The 23,901-nt window shown below is 38.0% G+C and overlaps 1 pseudogene across 1 annotated transcript; it reads right to left on the bottom strand.

Annotated features, from left to right (window-relative positions):
• Nucleotides 1-15,189: 15,189 nt before the first annotated feature.
• Nucleotides 15,190-17,039, bottom strand: LOC149817758 (NAC domain-containing protein 6 pseudogene; annotated as a pseudogene). The gene is made up of 3 exons (XR_016427444.1): nucleotides 16,871-17,039; nucleotides 16,494-16,762; nucleotides 15,190-15,724 (listed from the first exon to the last, which is right to left on the bottom strand). The product of XR_016427444.1 is annotated as an NAC domain-containing protein 6 pseudogene (transcript).
• Between the last annotated feature and the right edge of the window lie 6,862 nt (nucleotides 17,040-23,901).

Below are 23,901 nucleotides of genomic sequence, written 5' to 3'. Positions count from 1 at the left end.
ACATGAATCCTTTTCCTCCAATCATTTCTATCCAATGCCATGTCCTCGGTGAGGTTCAAAGCATTCATATCCTTTCCTATCATCTCCATCCAAGTCTTCCTAGGCCTACCCCGACCTCTTTTAACTAATATATTTTCCCATTTCTCCAACCTTCTAACTGGAGCATCATTAGGCCTTCATCGAATATGTCCAAACCATCGTAAATGATTCTCTCACATCTTATTTTCAATGGGTGCAACACCTACCTTTTTACGTATCTCCTCGTTCTGAATCTTATCTTTTATTGTATTTCCACACATCCATCTAAGCATCCGCATCTCAGCTACACTCATTTTTTGAATATGATGTCTCTTGGCAGCCCAACATTCCGTACCATATAGTAAAGTGGGTCTAATAGTCGTCCTATAAAACTTTCCCTTCAACCGCAATGGCATTCTACGATCGCACAACACTCCAGTTGCACTTTTCCATTTCATCCACCCAATCTTTATCCTATGATTTACATCTCCATCAATTTCTCCATACTTTTGAATGATAGATCCCAAATATTTGAAACAGTCATCCACCGGTATTTCTTACTCACCAAGCTTCACTACACTCCCATCACTACTTCGTTCCTTACTAAACCGACATTTAATATATTCTGTCTTACTCTTACTCAACTTAAAACATCTTGCTTTCAATGTCTGTCTCCATAATTCTAACTTAGCATTAACCTCAACTCTAGACTCATCAATCAAAACAATATCATCAGCAAACAGGAAAGGGCTTAATGCAGATTTTCTTGAATTGATCTCGTAAGCTCATCCATCACTATAGCAAATAAGAAAGGGTTTAATGCAAATCCTTGATGTAACCCAACCGTTATGGGAAAATTGGTTGTCACCCCTCCACAAGTGCGGACATTGGTTACTACTCCTTTATACATATCTTTAATTATACTAATGTACTTGAGAGAAACACCTTTCTTCATCATTGTCCACCAGAGAACGTCCCTAGGTACTCTATCGTATGCCTTCTCTAAATCAATAAAAACCATATGCAAATCTTTGTTCCTCTCTCTATATCTTTCAATAAGTTGTCTAAGGAGATGTATAGCTTCCATAGTTGATCTTTCAGGCATAAAACCAAATTGATTCTCCGATATCATGACAACCTTCCTCAACCTAGACTCAATCACCCTCTCCCAAAGTTTCATAGTATGACTCATGAGTTTTACCCCACGATAGTTTGTGCAATCTTGTATATCACCCTTATTCTTATATAAAGGCACCAAAGTACTCTTCCTCCACTCATTAGGCATCTTATTTGTTCGCCAAATCAAGTTAAAAAGATTTGTCAACCAGTCTAAATCTTTCTCTCCCAAGCATTTCCAAGCCTCGATAGGTATACCATCTGGGCCAACTGTCCTTCTTGATTTCATTTTCTTCAAAGCCTCTGCAATTTCTTTCTTTTGAATCTTGCGCATGAAGTCACGATTTATCTCATGAAAAGGAATGGAGAATTCTCCAAGATCTTGAGCATGACTATCATTAAATAGCTTGTCAAAATAATCTTTCCATCTCTCCTTAATCTCATCTTTGACTAAAACCCTTTGTGTTTTATCTTTGATACATCTAACCATACCCAAATCCCTTGATTTCTTATCTCTCATCTTTGCAAGCCTATAAATATCCTTCTCGCCTTCTTTGGTATCCAACTTGTCATAAACCTCCTTATATACCTTAGCCCTCGCGTTTGAAACTACTTTTTTAGCTTCCTTCTTTGCTATCATATACTTCTCCAAATTCTCATTATCACGACTCTTACTTAGATTTCTATAACCCTCTCTTTTAACCTTAATAGCTAATTTGACATCCTTGTTCCACCATGATGTATCCTTACCTAGTGGTGCACCGCCTTTAGACTCACCAAATACCTCCTTAGCCACTTTTCTCATGCCACCCGCTATTTTATTCCACATTGATTTTGAATCCTCCTTGAGACACCAATCAGCTTCCTTAACTACCTGCTCTACAAACATTCTTTGTTTAGCTCCTTTCAGTGCCCACCACTTAATTCTAGGATCTATCCTATGTCTATCCCTTTTGCGGCATTGTCTAATTCTAAGATCTAAAATTAAGACTCTATGTTGTGTAGCTACACTTTCTCCCGGTATAACCTTACAATCGATGCAACAACCCCTGTCTCTCTTTCTAAGTAGGAAAAAATCTATCTGACTCGTATTAACCCCACTTTTAAATGTTACTAGGTGAGACTCCCTCTTCCTAAACCAAGTGTTTGCTAAGATCATATCATAGGGCAAACAAAAATCTAAAATCCTTTCTCCACTTTCATTTCTTTCTCCTATACCATAGCCTCCATGGATACTCTCAAATCCATCCCTACTAATGCCTGCATGTCCATTAAGGTCACCGCCGATGAAAAGCTTTTCTCCATAAGATATCCCTTGTACTACTCCATCTAAATCTCCCCAAAATTGATGCTTAATGGAATCATCTAAACTTACTTGAGGTGCATAAACACTAATAATATTAATAATATCCGTACCTAATACTAATTTAATAAGTAAAATTCTATCACCCTTCCTACGGACCTCAACTACATTATCTATAAACTGACGACTCATAACAATCCCTACTCCATTCCTATTCCTATTTATTCCTGTATACCAAATCTTATATCCCCAAGGTTCTATCACTTTTGTTTTCTCACCTACCCATTTGGTCTCTTGTAGACATAAAATATCAATCTTTCTCCTACACATAACATCTACTAACTCTACCAACTTACCAGTTAAAGACCCTATGTTCCAAGTGGCTAACCTAATTTTATGGTCTTGGACTAACTTCTTTAGCCCCACCCGTCCAACAAAGTGAGGGAACCCTTGCCTATTTGACACCACACCTGGGCGCCGGTGTGACGCGTCGCTTCTGGGTGACGACCTAGCAACCCTTGCCCATTTATCACTGCCTCCGGGCCTAGAGAGTACAGCGCGTCGCTCAGTAGGGAACGCCCCAACAAAATTCTCATATTGGTTCATTTTCATAGGGTATGACTAAGTTTTTATGTTGGCTGTCACAGGCCTACCGCAACCCTCCTCCTTTATCCGGACTTGGGACCGACAATGTATAACTAAACAGTTATACACAGGCGGAGTTGACACATACACATATATATTACATATATATGTCTATGTGTCTATCTACATATAAAATATATATATATATATATATATATATATATATATATATATATATTTCTTTTGTAATACCCAATAGGGGTAAATCAGTCTTTTCACATTATACACATATATCCTAAAAGATATGCTCTTTCTTTTCTTTTTCTTTTTACCTTTTTTTCTTTTCTTTCTTTATTGGCTGAGAGGGGTCCACAAAGAGTCGTTGGAGGGGCTCCAACGACTCTATGGGCGCCCCTCCTTGGGTCCCTTAGTGTGTATAAATAAGGGGCTTGACCCCATGTATTCTTCAAGCTTCTTGTGAAGCCTTATGTGAGTGGAATATATTTTTTCACCTTATTTTGTGTGTTTTACCACTTTTGTGGTTTGTTGCAATCTTGCCCATTAGTGGCTTCTTGTGTATGTGCGTGGTTTCGTGCTTGCTCTTGGAGATATTGCCTCACTCATTTGGCACTTCATTACATGGTATCAGAGCCTTGGTTGAAAAAACTTCATTGGATCCTCTCTTGACAAGTAATATCACTCATCTTTCTTGCTTTCAAACTCTTTTTCTATAAATGGCCAACAAGGATGCAAAAATCGACCTCTCATTCAAATTGGATGGGACCAATTACTGAATGTGGGCAACCACTATGGAAAATAACCTCAAAGGTAAAAAACTTTGGGGTTAGGTGTGTGGAACCATTCCGGAACCACAATTGAAGTTAACTAAATTTGAAGGAAATGAGGAAAGAGCATTAAACAAAGAGGAAAAGGAGAAGGTTATTCTTGACTTCTCTTCAAAAATGAAAGATTGGGAAAGTGAGCATGCTAAAATTCTAGCATGGTTCATGAATAATGTCGAATTAAAGATTTGTGCAAATCTTGCAAAGTTCAAGAAGGCTAATGAAGCTTGGTTATTTATGAAAGGCATGTACACTCAAAGAGACCTTACTAGGCATTTCTTTCTACAAGAAAAGGTAAGAGCTACCAAGCAAGGTGATATAAGTATTAGGGACTATTATAGTGCCCTATCTTCTTTATGAGATGAACTTATTCTTTTTGAACTTCAATGGGAAGGTAGTGTTATTACCATGAGGCAAGAGCAAATGGAAAAAGAGAGATTTTTCCAATTTATTCATGGACTTCATCCCGAATTTAAGCAACTTAGAGGATCCCTTCTTCATAAGGCTTTTACTCCTCTAAGTGACATTTTGGCCGACTTATGTCAAGAAGAAACTTGTTTGGCCTTGAAAAGAGATGTTGATGAAGTTCATGCCGTGTCTAGACTCGGAAACAATATAAGATCATATAAACACCCCATTTTTGGAAGAATAATGGTGGTGGGAGAAGAAAAATTATTTGTCATAACTGTAATGAACCGGGTCATATTCGTCCGGATTGCCCCAAATTCAAGAAGAAGGTGGCTTCCGTTGGTGAAATTCCTCCAAACACAAATAAAGATTCAAAGAAGGATGGAGACATAAAGGAGTCCATCGCTCATCTTACAGAAACTCTTCAACAATTTATAAAGATGAATTCCTCTACATCCTCCTCCTCTCCCTCCACTTTCGGTGCTACCATCTCCTCTTTTTCAGGTATGACCTCTTGGATTCTTGACTCGGGTGCCTCCTTTCATGTGATTCCAAATGCATCACTTTTGTCAAAACCAAGTCTCAATAAATTCAAATCATATGTTTCCACCGCCGATGGAACATCCTTAGATGTTAAGGCATTGGAAACCTTGACAAAACTTATGACCAAAACAAAGATTTTTTTGTTCCCAAAATCTGAATTATTCCAAAACTTAATTTAAATCTTTTTTTCGTTTCTCAAATTACCGATTTTGAATGTGATGTCACTTTTTCACCTACCCATTGCTATGTACAGAATCTCTGATCCAGGAAGCGGATTGGGCAAGGCCATAGAAGAAGGGATCTTTATTATATGGATTTTTTGTCTTTGCCGTCCAAATCATTTTGTAATCATGTTTAATCCAAAGATATTGAGACTTGGCATAAGAGGCTTGGACATCTTAGTATTTTCAAGTTGTATCTCTTTCCTTTTTTGAAAAAATTTTGTAATACAAATACATTTACATGCAGTGATTGTATTCTTGGAAAGATTCATTCGCTTCCCTATTCGCATAGTAATTTTGTGTCAAAAAGATCTTTTGAACTTGTGCATTCCGATGTATGGGAGACGGCACCCGTTATGTTCAAAGGGAGATATTCCTACTATGTTACTTTTATTGATGACTTCACTAGATATACATAGGTATACATTATTAAAAACAAATCCAATGTCTTCACTAATTTTAAAGAATTCCATGTTCTTATTCAAAATCAATTTCAAAACAATATAGCTATATTTAAATCTGATTCTGGAGGTAAGTACATGTCTAAAGATTTTTAAAATTATTTCAAAATAAATGAAATTTTGCACCAATGATCTTGTCTTAAAACTCCACAACAAAATGGTCTTGCGAAAAGGAAACAAACATTTAATTGAAACTACAAGAACACTTTTTGTCTCTAAAAATGTTCCTAAAAACTTTTGGGCCGAAGCTCTTCTTACCACAACATATCTTATCAATCGTATGCCCTCTTCTTCTTTAAAAAATGTATCACCTTTTGAAAAATTATTTAAAATTACTCCAAATTTTAATAGACTAAGGATTTTTGGATGTAAATGCTTTGTACTTGTTCAAGGACAAGATAAATTATCACCCAAAGCTCTTGAATGTGTATTCATTGGCTACGGTGAAAATAAAAAAGGCTATAGATGCTATGATATTCGAAACAATAAACTCTATGTGTCAAGAAATGTAAACTTTCTTGAAGAACAAAATGGTTTTGATATCCACACATCTAGAGAAGACATTGATTATTCCTTTCTATTTGACTTAGCTCATAGAATTGAGTCCCTTGATGCAATTATTTGTGATAATACTTGTGATGGCATTTTACATCATAATGATATACCACAACATAGTAATGTTTGTTAAAATGAAAACCTTAATGATATAAATGTATATACCCGGCGGTTAGGAAATGAACATCAACTTGCTCTTGAGAGATATTCTCAAGACTTCTCTTTAGAAAAACCTATTGATCTACCTAGGAGATCTTCTCGTAATAGTAGGCCACCACAAAAATTTATATTTTATGAATCTTTTTCACCGAATTATATGACTTGTCTCATGTTAATACATTCGTATCATGAGCCTATTTCATTTAAAGAAGCTAAAGATCATCCACATTGGATTGAAGCCATGAAAATTGAATTAGAGGCTCTTAACAAAGCCCAAACTTGGAGCATTATTCGTCAACCTTTAGGAGAAAAGGCAATTGGATGTAGATGGGCATATAAAGTCAAAATCAAATATGATAGATCTCTTGAAAGCTACAAAGCTCGTTTGGTTGCAAAAGGCTACGCCTAAGAATATGGGATTGATTATGAAAAAACCTTTGCTCCAGTAGCTAGAATGACTAGTGTACGAACATTAATTGCCTTAGCCTCAATTAATCAATGGCTGATATATCAACTTGATGTTAAAAATGCATTTTTAAATGGAACTCTATGTGAAGAAGTTCTTATGGATCCTTCGTCAGGTCTTGAAATTGGTAAAAAAAATATTTTAAAGTTAAATAAAGCTCTCTATGGTCTTAAACAAGCACCAAAAGCTTAGTATGATCTTTTTAGCAAAGTAGTTCTCGATAATGGTTTTTCCTCATGTTTTACTGATACTGCTTTGTTTGTTAAAACTTCTAATGAGTACATAACAATTTTGTTGCTATATGTTGATGACATGATTATCACAGGTAACGATAAAAAGGGGTATTGTCTTCATTAAAAATATTCTCAAAGAAAATTTTGATATGTCTGACCTTGGTTTTCTAAGGTATTTTTTAGGAATTTAAGTTTCATACTCCCCCAAGGGGTATGTTCTCTCTCAGATGAAGCTTGCCTCCGACATTATTGCTCGGTTTGGGCTGACAGATGACAAGGTGGAGACTCCAGAAGTGATCAATGCCAAGATGAGAGTCAGTGATGGCACTCCTTTAGCAGATCCCACGCCTTATCGTCAGTTGATTGGGTCAGTAACATATTTATCTATCACCAGGCCCGATATTTCTCATGCGGTTCATAATGCAAGTCAATTTCAGACTGCTCCTTCTACCATTCACATGGCCGCAGTCATGAGGATTATCAAATATTTGAAAAACACCATAACTAAATGATTATTCTTACCCTCTTCTTCACCTCTTACTTTACTTGCTTATACTGACTCTGATTGGGGGTAACCCTAATGATCGTATTTCCACCACAGGTTATTGTGTGTTTCTTGGAGAGTCACTTATTTCATAAAGGTGTAAGAAGTAACAGAAAGTATCTCTCTCTTCTACCAAAACAGAGTATCATGCGATGACCACTACCACCACTGAGATTGTATGGTTAAGAAGCTTGCTTAAAGATATGGGTGTCTCATTCTCAACTCTTTCGAAGTTGTGCTGCGACAACAAGAGTTATATCTACATTGCCAGCAATCACACCTTTCATGAAAGAACAAAGTACATTGAGATTGACTGTCATTATGTTCGTGATGAGTTCTTACGGGGCGCCATTCAACTGCCATATGTTCCTACCGAGTATCAGTTGGCGGACTTCTTCACCAAAGCTTTGCTATCGCCTCGTTTCAACTTTCTCCTTAGCAAACTCTCGGTGATCTCACCATGTGTTTGAGGGGGAGGTGTTAAAATATGTTATATATATATATATATATATATATATATATATATATATATATATATAGAGAGAGAGAGAGAGAGAGAGAGAGAGAGAGAGAGAGAGATTATGACACATACACATATATATTACATATATATATGTCTATGTGTCTATCTACATATATAAATATATGTATTTCTTTTGTAATACCCAATAGGAGTAAATTAGTCTTTTCACATTGTACACACATATCCTAAAAGATATGCGCTTTTTCTTTTTTTTCTTTTTTTTCTTTTTCTTTTTACCTTTTTTTTTTCTTTCTTTATTGGTTGAGAGGAGTCTACAAAGAGTCGTTGGACCCCTCCAACGGTCATAAATATGACCGTTGGAGGGACTCCAACGACTCTATGGGAGCCCCTCCTTGGGTCCCTTAGTGTGTATAAATAAGGGGCTTGGCCCCATGTATTCTTCAAGCTTCTTGTGAAACCTTATGTGAGTGGAATATATTTTTTCACCTTATTTTGTGTGTTTTACCACTTTTGTGGTTTGTTGCAATATTGCCCATTAGTGGCTTCTTGTGTATGTGTGTGGTTTCGTGCTTGCTCTTGGAGATATTGTCTCACTCATTTGGCACTTCATTACAGTTTTGTAGAATATAAGAAATTAATAGGAAAGTGTGCTAAGTTGGATATAATGAAGAATAAAAAAATATGAAGCTCATGCAAGTGAGACTAAATAGAAATGCAGGATGGCTAGGGATCTTTGTGCGTGTGTGTGTGTGTGTGTGGTTTAGAGTTTTGTACATCGGAAAGAATAGTTTTAGACGAGTAAATAGTTGATGGTTATTTGCAAGATCATTGAGATTCATATGGTCTGTAACATGATTATTAGGATGGAGGTTATTTTGGCAAAGGAGTTAAATGTTGTTGATATTAAGTCACTATCCGAATGTTATTCTCTAATACCAAAAAGCACATTTGCAATTGTTGGATGGGCATCCTGAGAATATCTCTGCCACTTTCTTGTTCGGACATATTTTTCATGGAACATACATAGGATGGGTCATTTGGAGGGAGCACTCAATTATTGTGCTGAGTGGTCAAGAAAGGGTCATTAGGAGGTTTTAAATGAGGGATTTGATGCCAATATAGCACAAGTTAGCATGTGAAAGTTCTGAAAAACATGGTCAATTGCTGATGTATATTCTTGGATGATGTTCTTGGTAGTTGACTGCATGGTTCATATTTCGATCTTCAAAGTAGTCATTGAAGCTAGATACTGAAGTTTCAAGCAACTGTGTTTTTTTTCTTATATACATGTAAAATGAAAATCATGCACATGAATGATATGTGTGGAGGTTTAGGTGATTGCTGCAGCCTTTCCCTTTTGTGACAGAATAAGAGTTGTTTTTCAAGGAGCCAGAAAGAAATGGTTCAACAGAACCACGTGGTATTGTGATATCAGAATCTTAATCTGAGAAGTGATATTAATGGAAATGCTTCAAAGAACAAGGTAGCCTTGAGAAAGGATGTCTACCTTCTACTCAAAGTTTAGTGAGTTGTCAAACAAGTTTGCTGTTGTTGATGTGACAAGGGTATAGAAGATCATATGACTAGCCCTAATGTTATTTGATGCAATATTTTACAATCAGGTCAAATCAGCCGATTTCTACTGATCCAACCTGATTCCATATGCTAGAAAACCAAATTACTGATTGTAATGAAACGATGTCCAATAAGAAAGTCTTAAAATGCCACTTATGGGCAAAAACTCAAGTGCAACAAAGCACTTTCATAAAGAGCACACAAGAGAGAGCACTCACAAAATAAAAAAATAATAATTTTATTAATCACTAAATGCATCAAGAAGAATGCATTACAATACAATGGACTTTGTCCCATTTATATACAAAAGAGGCTAGAGAACTAGCCGTTAGAGCCTCCTAACGACTAGAATAGCTAGCCGTTAGGGAGCTCTAACGGCTAGCTAGCTGTCCTAGCTAAAATACAAAAATGTCCTTAATGCAATAGAAAATACAAAAAATCAAAATAAAAAAGAAGAAAATAAAAGTACATATTTAACCTAAATGCATTCTAATAAATATACACATATACATAATACATATATATATATATATATATATGTGTGTGTGTGTGTGTGTGTGTGTGTGTATAACACATATAACTGTCAGCGTTGATTAAAAACTATTCTAAACTTTTAATAAAACAATGACAGAAATTGAAGTCATTGTAGTGTAAGATTTTATTTTGAGATAAGGGAAGAAAAAACACTTTCAGGAAATACCCCAATCTCTCTCTCTCTCTCTCTCAATTCATACTGATCAAGGAACAAAAGAAGAAAATGAAGACTTGTGAAACTTTCTCCTGTTTTCTTTTTTTGTTATTTGATGTGTGTTACTACCAGGGACAATGATTTTGATGTTAAGAGGGAATCTGATTTTTGTAATAGATTCTTTTGTTTTGTTTATTCCCTTCATTATAAAACATGTTTTCTTTCCACAATAAAGATAATGATTTTGTGTTTCTTGAGTCTATTATTGATGGTTGTTATGCGTATGTTCTTAATTGACTTTGAAGAAGGGGACAGTGATTGTCTTTATTCGTACATTCTTTTTTCAAAGAACATATGTATCTCAACTTTTTATTAAAAAAGAATTTCTTATTTTAAGAAAACATATAAAAAGCATGCAGGAAACATATTTGCCTAAGGGAAACTAGCTTCCTATAAGTTTCGGAAACACTAGGATTCTACTTTTTGAAAACGGTTTCTCACATGTAACTAAAGTTTTCAATAGCCCTGGTTAGATATTATGTGATTTGGAATATGCAACAAGAGATTCGAAAAAAGAAAAAGAAAAGATTACGGTTATCATATAGCATGGGAATATATATGATTTTAAACTGATTGGAGGTGAAAAACCAGAGCAGGCAATCTAGCAAAGAGATAGGATTCCCTAATGAAAGGAAACTTCATCTGATGAACCAAATCATAAACATAAAGGGCCTAGGCAAGTTAGTCATTCATCACAGAAAGGTTCGACAATATCAATGAGTTATTGTATCTAGCCTAGTTTCAAAAGCAGAGATTTCAGGGTACTTTCAGTATGCCGTATGCACACCAATCATAAAATCCTAGCAAGCAACAGTTCTTGATTACAGTGTTGCAGAAAGCTTAGAACCCCACAGTTTGGTGCAATGTCAACCACTGTATATGTCCAGGCATGAGAATTACATAAAAGTTATTTTGTGATGTATTTAAAGGGGTTTTTCATAATTTATGCTACTTTGAAATACTTAACTTTAGGTACGACTCAGATCAGATCTAGGCATTATCGACTCCGACCTAATCGGATCTTACATGGTCAGAATCGAATTTAGGCTTGGAGTTGGTTCAGATCAGATAATGCTGAATCTGGATTTTTTCTATCTTAAAATCCAATATTTACACAATCAGGTTCAGACTCGAGCTCCAATGAAAAACTCAATACCGAATCTGTAAATCCCACCTGTTGAGATCCCCTATGTAAAATTGGAATATTTCAGGAGATTGGTTGGTATTTTGAAGTGGAGAAAGTGTAGGTTGTTAAAATTTTGCCTTATATTTTTCTCAAATTGTACAAAGGGCGTGCTTGGGTAACCGAAGGGACAAGAAAGTTTGCGGGACATGGGACGCCAAATCATTGTCCCGTGGACTACAACGGACAATCATGGCTATCTGCAACGGGGATATGACACACAAACCCTGCCGTTCTTGTTTAGAGGAAGTGACCATATTAACCTTGAAAAACTTAGAAGTTCTTAATATGTCCTAACACTGAATGAATTACCTAAAATAGCAATATTATTTATTTTCTATGTTCAGACAAAAACCCCCTTCATCACCAAATGCTATGGCCAGGTATAAAAATTTAAGAAATGCCTAAGACCCTTAGTGGGACATGGTCTGAGCGTAGTCACAAATATCAGCCATTTCTTGAAAAATCTCGCGATTTTTACCACGATTTTCAAAATCCAATATAGTCCAAAAAAAAATGCGATGTCATGTAGTTATCGTGCAAAATTATTGCTTTATTAATGTGATATTTATGATTTTATATTTTAATGTTGTTTCTTATTTTTATATGCCTTTTTATATATTCTTAAATTTTAATATGCCGATATTTTGCTGAGATATTCTCAAGAAAAATAAAATTTTAAATTTTTGTGCAAGATTTTCGTTTGCAAAGAAAATCTCGATAACGAGATTTGTGACCATGATTTGCAGAGGGTGCCAGAACCTGAGAAGGTTGTTGGTCAAACTATTTTGGGCAAATATATGGAGAAAGAGCATTGGAAAGGGGAATATTTTCAATGAACTGATAGCGGCCCCAAGGGGGGGTGGCGTAGTGTAGTGGGTGGGGCATTGGTTGCTAGACCGTCTGTCAAGGTTTGATTCTCATGGGCATCGTCCCTCTACACAAACCAACATCCAGCATAGCCCCTGGGGGCAAGAGTCCTAGCTTCAAAGTTTTACGCTGCCAGTACAATGACCGTAGGCAGTGGCGGAGCCAGGGGTGGGTGGTCGCCCACCCCAGAATTAGAAACTGAAAAAAAAAAAATTCGAACAAGTGTCATTGTAATATAGTAATAATTTTTTGCACATTATCCAATAATTCTATTACTTTACCTTATATTTTTACATACATTAGCTTAAAAGAGTCTTTAGCCTATAAATGAATTGATTCCCTCTAGTTCGGATTTAGACCTAAATTCACACGGCTCTGGACTGTAGTCCGACCTGTATGCAGCCCTAGACTTTCTCTTTCGCTCTTTATATGTCTCTTTCCCTCTGCCGCCAAGGCCGAAATAGAACAGGAGAAGACGCCCATCTCTCTCTGAAACCGATGACCTCACCATCGATTTTCGGCGTCTAGATGAAGGGCTGGGAGGCTAGAACAGCAACAAGCGGAAGAGATCGACTGCCGACGACTGTGGTCAGTCCCTCGCCATGGAGATCGACAACCACCCATCTTCGAAGAGGGCGGCCCTCGCGGCCCTCCCTTCTGCCGAGGACTCGGATAGACCCACCTTCGGCAAGCCCACCTACGATGGAGTCATCGCCGGGAACTTCTGGCATTGTCCCTGAGACCCGGGCGAGGTCTGCCCACCCAACGAAAAACTTTTGGCTCCGTCACTGACAGAAGGTATAGCAGGCTGAGCCAGCATGACCAGGTCTTTGTGCTGGGTGTGGTTTTTTCGGGTTATAAATAAATAAATAAAATGTTTTCTTTGGAGTTGAGGAGTGCATTAAGGTTTTATGCCATTGGAGAAGCGACCATAGGTATGACAGTCATAGTCCAGTGCGACCAGGTCTCTTACTCCATTGAAGAAAAAAAACCCTCCTTCCATGCACCAAGTAAAGGCTAAAGTCGCCTGTTATTCTCAAAAGAAATAACCTCTCTCTCTCTCTCTCTCTCTCTCTCTCTCTCTCTCTCTCAGAGCAAAGATTTGTACCAGGCTTTATCAGCAAATCTGACAGTGGCGATTGGTAATCTCTCAATCTGTTACCATTTACTTCATTGCTATAGATTGCATGTTTTAGATAATTTTTCCTGAATTTTCATAAATAAAAATTTAAATATATCGATTGAAAACAATTCGGGTCGAATTTTTTACACCTTTAAGAAAATGATTCTGTTCAGAAATCAATTTTGGCATTCTTGCAAGCAAGCATCTTGATCATAAAAATAAGGGACTATCTTTGATACCGTTATGTTTGTCGATAAAAATCATGGTGAAAAAATTTTCATAGTACCTTTTTTAAACTTTAAAGGGATTGTTTTTTATTTTTTTAAAGGCAAGTTGGGGTTAGGCGAGCCAGGATCAGGTGCCATCACATGGCACACTTTGAAGTGTGCCGCTGCACTTGATGCCCTCCATCTTTGGCTGACAGTTTGTCAGTTGTAGGACCCAAAAGCAGATGGAGGGCAGGCAGGTGCAGAGGCACACTAAAAGTGCTTCATATGATGGCACCTGATCCTGACTTGGGTTAGGCAGACCCCTACCAGTTATACAATTATATCATTGGGTTTTGAACACAAGGGGTGATGTACATTAGCTGCTCCTACAGTGGAGCCTGTTGGTTTTAGAGAAATCAGTGAAAATAACTATGCTAATCAGTATCTCTATTTATATGGTGGTAGTGATAAGATATGAAAGGCTGATATCTCCTCTAATGTTTGGAGTATGGACCCACAAGGAAGGTTCCATTTCTTTTAAAGCATCATATAAGTGACACCAAGTGCTTCAGAGCCATGGAAGGCTGAGGGGTATCAATGGGTCGGGTTTGACCTGGACCTGACCCGTATCAAACCCTATACGGTCAGGTTTGGTGATAAATAAGAAAGTCCGATTACAATCTGAGTTGGACCCGAAGGGTCCAATTAATATTTGGAACTAGGTATGATTTGTGAAATTTCATACCAGACCCAGGCCCGACCCCTACGAAACCCTATAGAGTCAGGGTTTAGCGATAAACAACCCGGATCGGACCCAAAGGGTTCGATTAATATATGGAGCCAGGTATGGATTGTGAAATTTCATACCAGACCGAGCCTGACCCGGGTTTCGACTAAGATCCATAATTTTTCAATGTAAAAAAGATAAAATATATTAGTTTACTGGGTATGGTTCATGTAATCCTTATAAGATTCAGGTATGATTTTTTTATGGTGGATCCGATTGAACCCAGGTCTGGACCCAGTATCAGTATTTCAACTTAGGTCTGGGTCTGGTTTTACATGAGTCTGAACCAAACTCCACCCGTTGACACCCCTAATTAGCATCTCTACCCACGTTTGTCCAAAACTAGTAAAGTAAAGTAAAAGCCGTGTAAAAAAAAGTGTTCATCTATGTCACAGTGACACGTCATCTCGAGGAGGCTTTGACATGTATGGATATTATAAGGTTTAATAATATTATACAAGAACATATTTTTATATATTAAAATATCAAAAAATTTATTGATTAAATATATATATATATATAGAGCCACCATACCCTAATTCTCCACAAAATTTTGAACTCGCATGTCGAACTGGAGTGGCGTGTCGGGTTGACAGTTCATCATACTCTACAGGTAAACCGAACAACAATTACTGAAAATTCTTCAATGTCAATTACCATATGATCCAACAATTTCTATACAGTTGGGTACCATAACTGAGAAAGGTAAATAACAGTACCCTCCCAATATTTTGCCACAGAGCATTTGCAGAAAAGAACAGATTATTTTATAAAGATACAGAATAAAGATTAGTGCTCCAATTGAACACTCTTTGGCTCTCACTAATCATGCTAGCTGTGGATCATAGCAAAGGGTAGGGGAAAAATGTGGGCCCAAAGCCTCAATAAGTATGTTGGCAGGAGTCCATAAGTCCATCCAAGGGCTGTACAGTTGTGACCAAGAAGGATCTTGCATCCAATCCAAGTTGGTTCTTGACAACTGAAGTTCAGGCAAGTTGGCCTTGAACATGCTCATTGGATCTTGATTGGCACCATCTACTGATCCAATAGCTGTCTCTTTGTGTTGGTCCGTATCAAATTGAGAAGAAACTTCATTGGCCCCATTTCGATCATCAACGATCTCGAGCTTAAGGTCCATAGTTGGTGAAAACTCCTGTTCTGAGGATGAACCAGTTTCAGTTGTGGAGCGACTCCCCTGATTCACTCCCATGGTCATGTCCTCTAAGGCTCTTTGTTCTAAGACCTTAACAGATGTTGCCTTCCGATATATCTTGCACAAAACTATGTCCTTCTGTTCATACACAAAATATAGGATGAGAACAAATTATACGGAGTTTCTAATTCATGATATGCATGACTTCAATGTGTTTGACAACATGTGAACTATGACAGTTGAGAACTTCAGCTTCTATTGGTAAAAGAACTCCAATGCTTTTATTATAATATAAAATTAGAGTTCTTGAACTTGGTCATTTGTCATTTTATGACCGGAGTTATCGGAAGCTTCTTAGATAAGTGGAAAGTCTGCTTCTTGAAAACTGGCTTTGAAAGCACGATGCTCCTTGCTTCCGAAACTTGATGGGAATCTCGATTCTCCCATGCTTCATCTATTCTTTTTATGTGTTTTTTTTTACTCTTCTTTTCATGTGTTTTCTCTCACGCTTCTCAATCACTTTCATGTGTTTTCTCTAAATTGGCAATCATCATTTTTAGATTTTGTTAAAAATGTAATTCTTACACTATAAATTATGAAATTTAAGAAGTCACTTGTATTTTAGTTTTATTGTGTGTTCTATTTCAATTCTCATTCAATTCTTATATTGTTTTTTTTTATTTCATGCTTCTCACTTCCTAAACAATTTAAAATGCATTGCTTCTTGCTTCCTCCTCATCATTCATTTCCCTAGTTTGGCAACATTGGTTATGACCAAACATAGCCCTACTGCAGTGCAGAGCAGTAAGGTCTCACTTACTATCTTGCACTGTTACGATGTATATAAGGTAATGCTGAGTGTTGTGAATCAAAATACAAATTATTTATGTCATATGCAAAAGTTTACCTTGGGAAAGGGATAGTCATCTGGCATCCTATACTCGTTCATTATCCAATCAGTCCTGCAACCCCTTGGCGCTTTACCTATGTAGTAAACCAGGGTCTTCCTGAGCCCAATTATGCACTTCGGGTTGGACCCACTTCTGATCAGACGGTCCGACCCAGTCGCCTTCCAGAAACCACCCTTCGCTTTGCGGTTGGGCCGCCTTCCATTGTGGTTCCCCTGATCCCTAGGAACAAAGAAATACCATTCCCTCTCTCCGATTTTCGCCTTACCTGTGCACAAAAATTAGCATGATCAGAACAATTAACAACATGCAAATTAAAACATCAACCACAAAAACAAGATCAACAACAATTAAAAACCAAACTAGGAAGAAGTACCTGGCAAGTCCCAAGGCTCATAAGCGTACAAGTCTAGTGTGCCAATTATGTCAAAATGGTGAGCCTTCCCTTCTGCTACTCTCTTAAGGTAGAACCCCAAGAGCTCTTCTTCAGTGGGGTGGAACCTAAAGCCAGGGAAGTCCCATTCTTGTTGTAGTTGTCCGTCCATGTTGGGGTTTAGGTGCTAAGGGTGATGGCACATACTTCCTACTTATATAGCAAATGCAAGTTGTGCAATGGGTGCAAATGGACAGGGAGAAGCAACCATTTTTTTTCCAAGTCATTGTTGGAAGGTAGAAAAACTGGGGCAAGGTTGATGAGCCCACACGCTCTAGCCAAATGATGCATGACAAAGAGGGTCACTTTTGGTCCCTACACAGTCCTTTCACGCGCATTTCACAAAGGTACAGGTGAATTTCTCTCTCTCTCTTGAACAAGTCAATGGAAAATTCTTAATGACAGAAGTCACCTCTTTTACATTATTGACTATGACACCACCGAGTCCCTCACAATTTTGTGAATACTTCACTGTACTTAAATTGGTCCAGGGTAGAGGTGGCTAATGGGCCGTTTTGACCCGTTAATCGGATCAGAATCGGCCTGTTGGAACCCGGACCGGCATGGCCCAAGAGTTACAGTAATGGTTTGGGCTCAACCCGTGAACCGTGTAGTGGGCAGTGCTGGTTTCACCCTTTCGGCCCAAAAATCCGTTACGACCCAGACCCATTTAACTCATGAATCAAACCAAACCAACCTGCAACCTGCCTCAATCCGTCTAACAACCCATTCCAGTGAACCGTATCCATTTGAAGAAGAAGACAAGTAGTCTTAATTTTATTTTTAGTTGTAATATTTATATATAGTTTAATTTTTTTTTCTTTCTAATTTTAATTTGTACTCTACTTGTAATTTTTTTTTATAGTTCGGACTTTGGTCCTGTGGTTTTTTCTCTTTGGGGTTTTCCACATAAAATCATGGTGTCCATTTTTATTTTTTTCAATTTTCTGACTTTTTTTTTTCAATTCTACCGGTTCAACCCGTAAACCGGCCCACCTAAGCCCGACCCAACCGTGCTGGTTCCACTGCACCGGTGCGATTTGGCCTTCTCACAAATGATCTGATTCAATGAACCGGCCCGTCTCAACTGGTCCGGTTCATGAACTGGCCCGTTAATGGGTATATTGAGTCAATAGACTAAAGTTGTGCCGATTTTTCCTCAACACACAAAAAAAAACCCATATCTATTTCCCTTTTTAGAGATTTCCAACGTTCACTGTTACATATAGAGTTGGGCAATGGGCCGGGCGGCGCACTGGCTGCCCAGCCCAGCCCACCACAGGCCAGGCTTGGGCTTATAAATTACGCCCAACCTTGGCCCTAACTGGGCTTTTGGCCCGGCCCGGCCCGGCCCGCATGCATATATATTTTATATAATATATATATTATGTTTACATACATTATAACATAAAATATATATAATATAGTATGCATATTATATATAACATAATAAGCCCAGGTCGGCCAGCCGGGTCGCCCACCCCTACTTACAGACCCACAATTGTTTCTCAATTATGAAAGTTGTCTTGTTGGAATTCCTCCTTACCCCTTGAGTAATACCCATCACAAGTGTAATAAAAAGTGAAAAGGGTGGTACATTTATTAACATTATTACAAAGTTAAGTGCATTTTTTAAAACCTTTCTAGATGTAAAGCAGTAATTTCAGTACATATATAACAACAATCTTGTCACAAGAAAACTCTAGTCAGGTGTGCTTTTTATTATCGCCACAACTTTAATTATGGGTTTCGAAAATTTTCCCAAAAAAAAAAAAAACACTAAACTGGGTTTTTGATTTCTTGTTTATACAATAAGCTATATATCACAGGGATACTACACTTTGACCCTGTGCCGTATCCCATGTGCACTATTTTTAATAGAAAATTACACAAAAATGATGTGTTTCGTGTCCGTTAATTAATCCGTGTCCTTGTGACACAGACGGTAAGATGGTTAGGCCGCCGGTCAATGGGTCTTGAGTCCTAATTCTGATTGAACTGCACAGGGTTTATTTCCCGTGACCCCAAAAAAAAATTGATTGGTCCAAACCAAAGCCATTCAGTCCTCTCACAATCCAGCTTTAAAAGAAATCTGGTTGGAATGGAACTGGAACTGGAACTGGAAACCAAAGCCATTCAGTCGAGGCAATCTGGTTGGAATGGAACTGGAAACCCCTCCAGGATTCCAGATTAGCTCCTTTAACCGGTAACACTCTGGACCAGGTGGATGTTGGGGCAGACCCAAGTTCGTCCGTACAGACCCGGTACCGCAATAACAGAAAGGCTCTGGAAAAAAGCTTGTTTGGGATAGAAAAGATGGGCCCTTGAGGGGTTATGCCTGTTCTTTCAAAAAAAAAGGGGCGACCATATAGTCATCACAAGGGTGCAGCCATAGTGACAAACGTTTTTATCGACAATTTCTTGTTTTTCAAAAACTTGCGAGAAATTGAAAAAAAAATCATAAATCTCGCATTTTTTTCGGCAAAATCTCGGCAATAAAAAAATAAATTAAAAAAATAATTTTTTATAAGAAAATATTAATAAAAAATATTTAAAAATAAAAATACATAATTTGTTCACGATAAATAGCCATTTAAAACGTAAATATCATGTTTAAATCATGGTATTTATGTTTTTTTCATAAATCTCGAGATATTTTGAAAATTCTTGCGAGAAATTGCCGTTTTAAACTTTCAGGCAATTTCTCGAGATATTATCGCAAGATTTTCATAAATCTCGCAATATTTGTCACTATGGGTACAGCTTAAGGAGGGTTAGGCCGTAGGTGGTCTCATAGACAGATAATAAACACCCTTAAAATCAAGAAAATTGATCTGGCTTTCCTCTCGGAAAATATAGACTACATTCCTAAATCCCTTGCTAAATTTGCTAAGAGGGGGAATCTGCAAACGGGTCTCCAATTTTCGGAGAAATATGACACTGAAATACTGTAAATTTTACTAATAATGAAATCTGGTAGGGGTTTGCCCAACCCCAGCTTGCCTTTATAAAAAAAGCTGCATTATTTTTCACTTTTTACCCCTTAAGAATCAACCAAGGTTCTTTTGGTCTATCATGCAAACGGTTCAGATCCAGACCAGCTAAATACATTGGGATTCAGATCAGAATTGGGTTTGGAATAACGAAAATTTACAAAACCTCCATCCTGGATCTGACCCACTTGCATCCCTAGTTTCACCCCTCTTCAAATCCTTAAAATTGCTCTACTTCCCGATTAGGCTCACCGGCCTAACAGGGGGCCCGGCATGGTTCATTAGCGGGCCGAAGCTCACCTCTCTCTCGAGAGAGAGGGTGGTGTCTGCATCTTATACGTGGAGCTATTTGGAACCCCCGAACATGAGATCTCAGTACCGGCCCTGTTTGGGAGGGGGGGGGACATATAACCTGCCTTGCTCTCTCTCACTCTCAAGGATGAGTGCAACACAATCATGCATGTTCAGCCCAATGTTATCAGCATCGGTGCGACAGAATTTCGATAAGCTTCACCTTGAATAGTCTATTTTTTTAAATAAATGCCAAAACATACTTAAAATTAATTTTTATTATTATTTTATTACTACTTTAATGGTTTTAACATGTGACACGTTATGGTTGACACATAATATTTTTTTTTTATTTTCTGCAGAATGATTCTGCCGAGTATCGGTATCGGTCCCGATACAGCTTAATCAGTGGCCCAACGATTCAGGGCCCGATACCGATACTGACAACATTGGTTCAGTCATGTCCTTTTGGCGAATGCATTGCCATCGGAGATCTTGGTCTCAGACCTCCCTCCGAGTCTTTTTTTTTTTTTTTGAAAGGCTAGGCAGACCCCTACCAGATATCTCTTAAGCCCCATGTGGCAGAGGGATTTGAACCTGGGCCTTCAGCTTGGAACAGGACCCCACTTACCACATGGGATACCACCTCACTACAAAAAAATAGTTGATTAGCGACGGAATTTAGCGACGGAGTTATATCGTCGCTACTTAGCGACAGATTAACGAGAGAAATGAATCCATCGCTATATTTGTAGAATTTTACGAAACTAGCGACAGAAAACATTCCCTCGCAAAATCCGTCGCTAAGTAGCGACGGATTTTGCGAGAGAATGTTTTGTCGCAATAAATACGACAGTTAGCGACGGAATTGCGACGGCTAAGATTCCGTCGCAACATAGCGACGGCCTAGGCGACGAAATATTTTCTGTCGCCTTTTTTGTTTTTTGAATTACGATGGCTTAGCGACGGAATTAATCCGTCGCTAAGCCGTCGCTATATGTCGCATTACCCCTAATCCCAGCCCTCTTTTTCCTTTCTCCTTTCGCTGCTCCCGCCCGCCGCCCTCTCCCTCCTGCCGCCCTCTTCCTTCCGTCAACCTTCCGCTGCCGCCGTCGCTGCCCGGAGCAACCGCAGGTACGTAAATGGATTGGAGGTCGACCCCCTGCTTTTTCCGGCAGGGGGTCGACTCTGCCAGGCGGTCGACCCCCTGCGTTTTCCGGCAGGGGGTCGACTCTGCCAGGCGGTCGACCCCGGTAGGTGGTCGACCCTCTGCCGTGTCCGGCCGGGGGTCAACCCTGGTAGGGGGTCGACCCCCTGCCGTGTCCGGCCGGGGGGGGGGGGGGGTCGACCCCCCGCCATGTCCGGCCGGGGGTCGACCCCCCGCCGTGTCCGGCAGGGGGTCAACCCCGGCAGGGGGTCAACCCCTTTTGATGTCCGGCAGGGGGTCAACCCCCTGCCTTGTCCGGCCGGGGTCGACCCCCTTGCCGTCTCCGGCCAGGGGTCAACCCCCTGCCTTGTCCGGCAGGGGGTCAACCCCTTTTGATGTCCGGCCGGGGGTCGACCTCCTGCCGTGTCCGGCCGGGGGTCGACCCCCTGGTTTCTTGCTCTTTTTTTTCTTTTTTCAGAAATTAGGGTTTTTATTTTATTTTTATTGTTTAGTTTTCTTTGATTTTCATTGATTAGGATTTTTTATTTTGATTTTCATTTATTAAGCAATTGAATCAAATTTCTTAAATTAAGGCTATTTGTAGTTAATTTAATTAGGGTTTTTTATTTGATTTTGTTTTATTAGGGCTTTGAATCAAAATTTAAAAATTAGGGCATTTTATAGTTAATTTGATTAGGGTTTTCTTGGATTTGATTAGAGCTTTTATTTTTATTTTCTATGATTAGGGATTTGAATCATAATTTTTTTAATTAAGGATTTTTAGTTAATTTGGTTAGGACTTTAAATCAAAATTTTTTAATTAAGGCTTTTATAGTTAATTTGATTAGGTTTTTTTTATTTATTTAGAGTTTTTATTTTTATTTTCTATAATTAGGGATTTAAATCACATTTTTTTAATTAATACTTTTTAGTTAATTTGATGAAGGATTTTTTTGTATTTGATTTTGGCAGGTTTTTTCCTTGTTTGATTAAGGTTTAAATTGTGGCTTTTTTATTTAATTTTATGGTTTATTTTTCTTATAGTTTATGATGTTTTGGTTTATTTATAATTTATTTTCTTGTATTTTAAGGTTTTATGATTTAATATGGTCGAATAATTTCATGGTGACTTCATTTTAAAACATCATTTTTTTTTGCAGATTTCTCAACAGAACTTGCTTGTGCCCCGCCACCCGTGGTAAGTAAGTGACAAAAACAATGCAAATCGGGTAAATACCCGTGGTGAGTAAGTGATGCAAGCGCATCACATGTTATTTAATTTATTGAATATAACACTTTATTGTTCACACACTCACTTAGTTGTTGATATCTATGACTACTTTGTTGGAGTTCGGAGATCATGCTGAGCATGATTTTAATGTATGAATATGGAAGTGTTCTTATTTTTGGAGTACGGAGTCCATGCTATGCATGGTAGTAGTTAGTGGGATATTGAAGTGTGTTTGCTGCAGGTACATGTTTGATATTTGTTTGATATGAATTATTTCGATGTATTGCAATGTTTGATGTGATTGTATCCATGCTTACATGTAGTTACTTTCAATTTGATTATGTCTTCCATGTGAAATTGTATACTGAAAGCATACAATTTCACATGGAAGAATGATTAAAAATTTTATTTCAATGTATTGTAATACTTGATACGAATGATTCGAATGCATTGTAATTTATCTGAATGTATTATAATTTATGCAATTAACGAATGATTTGAATTAGTGCAATACTTGATGTCAATGATTTGAATTATTTGAATGCATTGCAATGCTTGATGTGAATGACTTGAATGCATTGTAATACTTGATGTGAATTATTTGAATGTATTGTATGACATATGTTATTTGTTAGAATATGGTTCGTGGAGGTTATAGTGGTCGCTCATCCAGTAGTAGCCAGGCTCAACCTTCATCTTCACGGGCTCCTGTGATAGGTATATCATATAACTAATTAGATGCTTGATTAGTTCAAATGCACATTCTGAGAACTTGGTGTGTATTTTTTTACAGATGATGTTGCGCCTGTATACGACCCACCTACACCAGTTGATCGCACAAGTCAACAGCCAACACAGGAAACAGGGTCTTCACAGGCTGGCACAAGAAGACTCATTCGAATAGTGTATATCGATAATCGACCGTAAGTATTTTGTTTTCAATTATTGCATATCTTTTAAATATTTTATATTGATATTTACTGTGTAACAATTCATGTGCAGCACGAGGTTTGAGCCACAAGAAGTAGTACGGGAGATTAGGAATTCACTTCTTCAACATCTACCAGGACCAGTTGCTCAATGGAAAGAGTACCCAAAGGAGGTATTAGACAGATTGTGGTCCTCATTCATGGTATACAGTTGTTCCTCATAGTTAATGTGTTTCATATTTAATTTATTTAAGCAATGTCTACTAACTTTCTGAAAATATTTGTAGGCTTCGAATCGCTTTGCAACTACGGTGGAAGAAAATGATGCAAGGAAGGTGTGGCAGAAGGTGGCTGCCAATCGATTTGCAGACATGCTGCACACT

The sequence above is a fragment of the Nuphar pumila genome, chromosome 13, assembly GCF_984573655.1.
Source record: "Nuphar pumila chromosome 13, dmNupPumi1.hap1.1, whole genome shotgun sequence".
NCBI classification, from domain to species: domain Eukaryota; kingdom Viridiplantae; phylum Streptophyta; class Magnoliopsida; order Nymphaeales; family Nymphaeaceae; genus Nuphar; species Nuphar pumila.
Note: the sequence above shows the minus strand (reverse complement) of the source record. Positions and strands in the feature narration are given on the sequence as shown.